The sequence below is a fragment of the Echinops telfairi genome, unplaced genomic scaffold (assembly GCF_000313985.2).
Source record: "Echinops telfairi isolate 266 unplaced genomic scaffold, ASM31398v2 ScPeMD7_7424;HRSCAF=8462, whole genome shotgun sequence".
Lineage (NCBI taxonomy): Eukaryota > Metazoa > Chordata > Mammalia > Afrosoricida > Tenrecidae > Echinops > Echinops telfairi.
The window spans coordinates 61,741,335-61,748,568 of NW_022111324.1; positions in this window are offsets into that span (position 1 = coordinate 61,741,335).

The following is a 7,234-nucleotide window of genomic DNA, read 5'->3' on the forward strand; positions in this document are numbered from 1 at the left end:
TCCCAATTCTACCTTACAAATCTGGCTAGACCAGAGGATGTACATTGGTACAGATAGCAACTGGAAACACAGGGAATCCAGGACAGATGACCCCTTCAGGACCAGTGGTGAGAGTGGCGATGCCTGGAGGGTGGAAGGAGTGTGGGGTGGAAAGGGGGAACCAATTACAAGAATCTAAGTATAGCCTCTTCCCTAGGGGATGGACAGCAGAGAAGAGGGTGGGGGGAGACGTCGGACAGTGTAACATATGACAAAATAATAAAATAATAATTTACGAATTATGAAGGGTTCTTGAGGGAGGAGGGAGTGAAGAGGGAGGGGGAAAATGAGGAGCCGGTATTAAGGGCTCAAGTAGAAGACAAATGTTTTGAGAATGATGATGGCAACAAATGTACATATGTGCTTGACACAATGGATGGATGTATGAATTGTGATAAGAATTGTACAAGCCCCCAATAAAATGATTTTTTTTTTAAGTGGGGGGAGAGAAAAGAGGGAGGAGGGCTGAAGATTAAATAATAATGGTATTTATTTTACAGAACTGGCATAAAGATTAAATGTGATAAGCAATATTCAAATACTCATATCTTGATTAAATACTATTAATGATTAAGTATACATCACTACTGAAGATTAAGTAGTCTTGACGGTACAGGGGTTAGGCATTGCACTAACTGTCGAGTTGGTGGTTCAAGCCCACCAGCCACTCCACTGGAGAAAGATGTGCTGTCTGCTTCTGTAAAGGTTCAGAGACTCTGTCCTGTAAGACCAACCACGAGTTGGAATTGACTCCCTGGAAATGAGTTTGTTTTGATTGTTTATTGCGTATGTTAGTATTATATTCATCATCATTATCACCAGCATTATGGCAGGAAAAAATAAGTAAAATGTGGAAGAATTCCAGGTCCCAATGTAACAGGGGGTTAAAAATCTCCTCATCACATACACCCCTTCCACTTTCTCTTTTCTGCCCTTTACTGTCCCCCACCCTGCCCCCCTCCCACCTCCACAGGATAATTCTGAGGGCTGACTCAGGAGTCCCAGGTGGTCATTTACCACCTCCATGCTCCCAGGCTACAAATTCCAAGCAACAAGCAGAGTCAACAGAGAGCCCCCGGAGCAAAATTAACAATCTGAGGTGGTTCTTAAACCAGGCAAAACACCTCATTTTAAAAGACAATAAATCTAATGCGTGAAAGCTTTCAATCTCTGAGCAAAGGTATCATGAAGTAACCTGTATTGTAAAGCACGCTGCACACCTGAGCCCTTTTGGCTGTTGGTAAATAAGACCTGCCGTGGGCCCAGTCTGATTCTTCCCTGTCCTTTCTGGATCATATCGTCTCTGGTCAGCTGGCTTTGTGCAAACCACACTTTAACAGCACAGCGTTGATGAAGCTACACAGCAACTGAACAGACACAAATCCATGCCACCCCTTTCAAAGTAAACATGGTGTGAGACCCTCAGCCCAGCTTCCATTAGATTCTTCTGGTAGGAAATGCCTCGGTTCCTGGCTTCACACGAGAAAGAATTCACATGGAAGCCTAGTTTGTGATCCAAGTGAGTTTTCATAAAGGATAGAAGTTTCAGGCGTTACAGTAAACTGAACACAAGCACCCTCATGGCACTGCATACCCACGTGGTGGCCTGGGGGGGCGGAGGGGGGGGAGCGGGGGCAGGGCGCGAGCGAGACCAAGGCCTGGCTGAGCAGGATCATGGAGGAGCAGCTGGAAAAGAGAGGGTGATCTTCCAGTTCAGCATTTTTTAGGACCTTCCACTGGGAGGTGTGGTTGACGGACGGTGCTGGTTGACCCTATTGGCATCGACAATGCTGGTTGACCACATTGGCTGAATTAAGCCCACCTGGCCTAGATTGGGGCCCACCTAGGTGTATCTGTGGCAGTGACACAATCTCCTGTCAACTCGAGTAAGGGGTGGGGTCTAGCCTGTCAATCAAGTCATAGCCAATGAAGCTTCTGTGTGGGCATGGTCTTCTCCTTAGTATTCTGGGAATACCTGTCTTCCTCCCTGGAGGTGGGATACACACTCTCTCTGCTAGACATTCTTGTTGACAAGCCACATGGAGGTATGTTGATGGAGCCAGAGCCCTGAAGCTGGAGGAGGTATGCCACCCCTGCGATGCTTCCATTGCCAATGGATCCACAAGACTTTCCACCCACTGGCCTGTGATCTTCCTGCATTCGGCGTCATTGCATGTGTTGCGTGAGTCTGAAGAGGAATTTACAGACTGGAATTGGATATATGTGCTAATATCGGACTTTTGGATTTGATCTGGAGTGGGCTGAGATGTGTTCTTAATGTACAATTACTCTTTATATAAAGCTCTTTCTTATACACACACGAGTCTCCCTCGATTTGTTTTTCTAGTCTACCCAGACTAACACAAACCCAGTTATTCTGGAATCGTTGAGACTGGATAGCACCCCAAAACTATTACCCTGAGATCATCTTTAAACAGATCAAAACAATGCCTGGGCCATATGCCACCCTCACAATTGTTGCAGCCATGATCAACTCATATCCCTGAGGGCCACCTTCCTTTGTTTCACAGCCCCTCCACTTTTTATCAAGCATGATGTCCTTCTCCAGGGACGGGTCAACTGGACAGTATGTCCGAAGTACATGAGATGAAGTCTCACCAACCTTTTTCTTAAGGAGTTTTCTGTCTTCTTCCAAGATATATGTCTTTACGTATTCTTCTGGCCATACCAAGTACTTTCAATATTTTTCTTTTTTTCAAAGAAGTTCCTAGTTTCTGGGATAATTCTCTTGGCCCCTCTCATCCAAAATCATTAAAGCAGGCAGTCTGCTTAGGGGAGCTGCATGTACTCCACCAACTCTACTAGCCCCTCACCTTAAGCTCCCAAGAAAATCTCCCTATATTGATATGTGCTCAGAGGACAAGCCCAATCACAAAAGAATAAATCTTTACGCTTCCCCATTCCTCTTGAAGCCACAGTGGCTAGGGGGTGGGGATCTTTTCCTTGTGATGTGGTCAGTGTCATGTCAAATGTTGACAGTACAAGAGGCTGAGTAGTGAGGTATGTTAACAGACACAAAGGTTATCTACAGCACACCACTTCAGACTACTACACTTTGCCAAGATGCCAGTGACCAACCAACACATTGCTGCCCCCAATGGAACACCCATAAAAGAGTCAGTGCTGTGAAATGTGTGCCAGGCAGACATTACATTTGCCAGAAATGCAGCATTCCTGTCAAACAGACTTAGAGATGTTGACTTTCAGGCTGGACATCATGCTTGCCAGATTAACACCGGGCAAAATGAACAGCAAGCATTGGTGAAGTGTACCTGAAGCTGCCGACCACTAAAAGCTCACCCGGCCAAATTCACATGACTACCAAAAGTGTTAGAATTTTTCTTTGGCGATAGATTCAGAGAGAAATAGGAAGGTATTTGTCTGCCTTTGAAAATACTGGATTAACCAATAGGGGGGGTGGGGGGGGCGGACACCGTGGATCTGGTACAACAGGCAGGTACCAAGTAAGCCATCTGGAAAACTCTCATCCTTCCAGACGACGCACAATCCTTTGTTACAGTCAAACCCCACCTCCCGGCTGGAAGGCAATTCCCACTTACCCTAACCAACAGCCATCCTGGGCGACTCCCAGCTTCCTAAATACGCTCTGCAATCCAAGGCTTCCCTCTATACCTTTCTCACACACGGCTCATGTTCCCTGCCTGCTCCTGGAGACATTCTTTCTCCCCTTCCAACCAAATCACTCCCGTTCAGCCGTCACCACGCAGCACTTTCCGTTTCCACTAAGGGAAAGGACACCAGTCTTTCCTTGTAAGCCAGTGGTTCTCAACCTTCCTAATGCCCCCACCCTTTAACACAGTTCCTCACGGTGTGGTGACCCCAACCATCAAATTATTTTTGTTGCTACTTCATCACTGCCATTTTGCTACTGTTATGAATCGGGCGACCCCTGTGAAAGGGTCCTTAGACCCCCAAAGGGGTTGCAACCCACAGATTGAGAACCGCTGCAAGCGTTCACAATATTGTGCTCCGAGCACTCAAAGAGCAATCCTCACTGCCTATCAATGTGGCTTCTGCCTTACATGCTCTGCTGCCCGTTTCTGTGACAACATAGTTGTTGGTGTGGTTATACTGTTGTGTGCTGTTGGGCAGATTCAGACTCATCGGGACCCTACATGACAGAGTGGAGCCAGGCCATAATGTTCCTAGGCTGTAATCGTCAAGGGAGCACCTTGCCAGGGCTTTTCTCAAGTGCACCAGCTGGGGACTTCAAACCCTTGACCTTTCGGTTAGCAGTTGAGCACTTAACCAATGCACCACTAGGCCTCCTTGGAAGCATGGAAGGCACACTATAAAAGTTTTCTCAGTAAGCACACTTAAAAAATGCATTACCAGAAATGCTATTTCTTCCTTATTCATTTATTTTTAATTTCTTCCTCTCACAAAGCGCTATTATCCCAAAACTTATGGAGCCTAAATGGAAAATGGAAAACCCTTCCGTAAGAATATCTCATGGGTACACCAAGTATCGAGGAAAAACTAAGAGTAATTGAAGGCAAAGTCAGTAAGATGTTGGGTCTACAGGATCTGCTTGGATTCCACGTTGGTAGGTCAGCTCACAAGTTTAATGATGACAACAGCTAAAGGAAATAGTAACGGTCCACCAATCACTTGTGTCCAAAAATCTCCCACAGCACGAATCACAAGCTGTACATAAAAAATGATGTTGCTGGGTGTACCAATGGTTAATAACTGCCAACCAAAAGTTCCAACGGTCGAGCCCAGCAGTCCTTCCTGAAATACCTTCAACAAAATGCACCTGGCAATTACTTCAGAAAACTCAGCCACTGAAAACCCTATTCGGCACAATTCTACTTTAATAGATATGCAGCCATTATGACTCAGATGGAACTCGATGGCGGCTGGTAAAGTATATAAAAACATACAAGAAAACACTAGCAAAGCAGAACAACTTTATTCTGAGATGAAATAAAAAGAATAAATCAAGGGACTTTAGGGCTGGGAGAAAGGACTTAAGATGGAGAATACGTATAAGAAAAAACCTCTAAAAAAGAAACGGGGGCTTTAAACCCAGCTTTCCAAAGTTTGACGGCCAATGAAGTGAAACTGGAACAAACCCATTGTAAAATGGGGATGTCCAGAACTATAGCTAAACAGAAAAATGCCCAATAAACACCTTACTCTCCCTCTTAGAGAACAAAGCTAACCTCCCTCTGAGCGAACAAGGGCAGTGTGGGCCGCAGAGCAGACACAACTCTTGACTAACAGAATTGGAAGCAACAGCGCCCCCCTCAAAGAGGCCGGCTGAACTCACTGCTTGGATATGTGTCCTCCAGCCCTGGCAACAGTCCCATCTCCAGCATCAGACTCTTGAAAGGATGCACTGTATCTCTTCTGAGTCTCATTCCAGGACTTGCCTCTGTAAGTTTTCCATTCTGATATTGTAGGGCACAAAGGGGACCCAAATCCAAATATAATTTATGGAGACACGGTCATTAAATCTTAAACAGGACAAAGACAAAGATGATTCATGTGGATGAAGGAGACCATTAGCACTAGGCCATAATAGCATCCCAGGGTTTACAGGAGACACCGATTCCAGGCCACGAAAGTGCCAAGGAAACTCACAAAGGTCGGATCAGCACATCACACTTGCAGGCAGACCACAGAAGCAGGAATTGGACTGCGACTGAGGCGAGTACATTATTCTAGGGAGAAAAGTTTACAAGATTGGTTCAGGGCCCTTCCACTAAGGCAGTCAGGATGTGACTCAAGACCTTGCAGACCAATGTACTCCATCAAGGTCACACCAAACAAGTCCTTAAGGGCTAGGCTGACCTTCTCTGGAATGGTTAGCCGGGGTGGTATCAATCCACTTTCTGATCACTCAGCCTGAGGGCAAGCTTTAGTCACTCACTCAAAACTCACTGCCTCCAAGTGAATTCTGACGCATGGAGACCTATCAGGGCAGAATGAAACTCCTCCTGTGGATTTCTGAAGCTATAAATCTTCATGGGACTAGACAGCCTCCTGTTTCGGTCACAGAAGGACTGCAGTCCTTCGGGTTAGCTGGCCAACCCAACCTATTCGGTAAGGTAAGAAAGAATTTGATGGAGACTCAAAACTGGATCTTTAAACGACAGCCTTCCACCCACCTAATGGTGACAATTTAAGCTCCAAAGTACTAGTTATCAGTCCACATCACTCAAATTTTAAACTTTGGAGTTTGTGATCATTTTGATGTGCCAGTAATGACTTAAGAGTCTCAGAAACTCACAGGGGCAGTTCTACCCTATCCTAATGGATCTCTAAGAGTTGGCAGTGAGTTTGGTTTGTTGAGTTGGGCATGAATCACTTTGAAGCACCAGAAGAAACCACGCTTTGGTATATTTTTATAACCCCTTCACTACCACCTCCCCTTCACCGTAAACAATAAGTATCTGTTCAAAAGGTTGAACTGGGTACTTACTATAAGTGGAAATTTAGCAATGATGGGGTCTTCTTCCCAAGGATGAGATTACTGATTTACAAGGAAATGGTTCTGAAACCCTACATCATGTAAAAAACATTAGAGCCATTTCTTTCCCTCCATATAGCTAAACCACTAATTTTCTATTCACCAATACTAATAAAAAAGACTCCCCACAGAGATTCGAAGACAATCTTCTTTAAGAAATTATATCCCCAGAACTGCAATATTTATTTCACTTTCTATGTACATTAGGTCACTGAGCAGATTAAAAACACCACAATAACTGTTCTACATACAGGCTCATTTGTCTAGAACCCTATTTTTCTCCATCGCCCATTGTGATCCATGGTGCAGTGTACAAAGACTAAAACAAACTAGATAGTGATCAAGAAATGTACTTACACAAAGAAGATGGGTCTTCAGAAATGAACTTCCTGAGGGTTCTCCTGATTAGAGCTTAAAGTCTGAGCACCAGGTTTGCAGAAGGCTGCAGATAACAGTGAAAAGCCCAGATCCACGGCAGAGTCCCCGTGTGGGTTAAGCCCCCACTGAATTCCTCTGACCATTAACCAGGAATGTGGACAGGCATGCCTTCAAACAAACTGACTATAATGGCTATCCCGCTCGCCATTTTCTGCTACACTGAAATAAAAGAGGCAAGTGGAAAAAAATATTTTGAAAATAATTAACAATCTGCAATCTATCAAGGGGCCAGGAGGG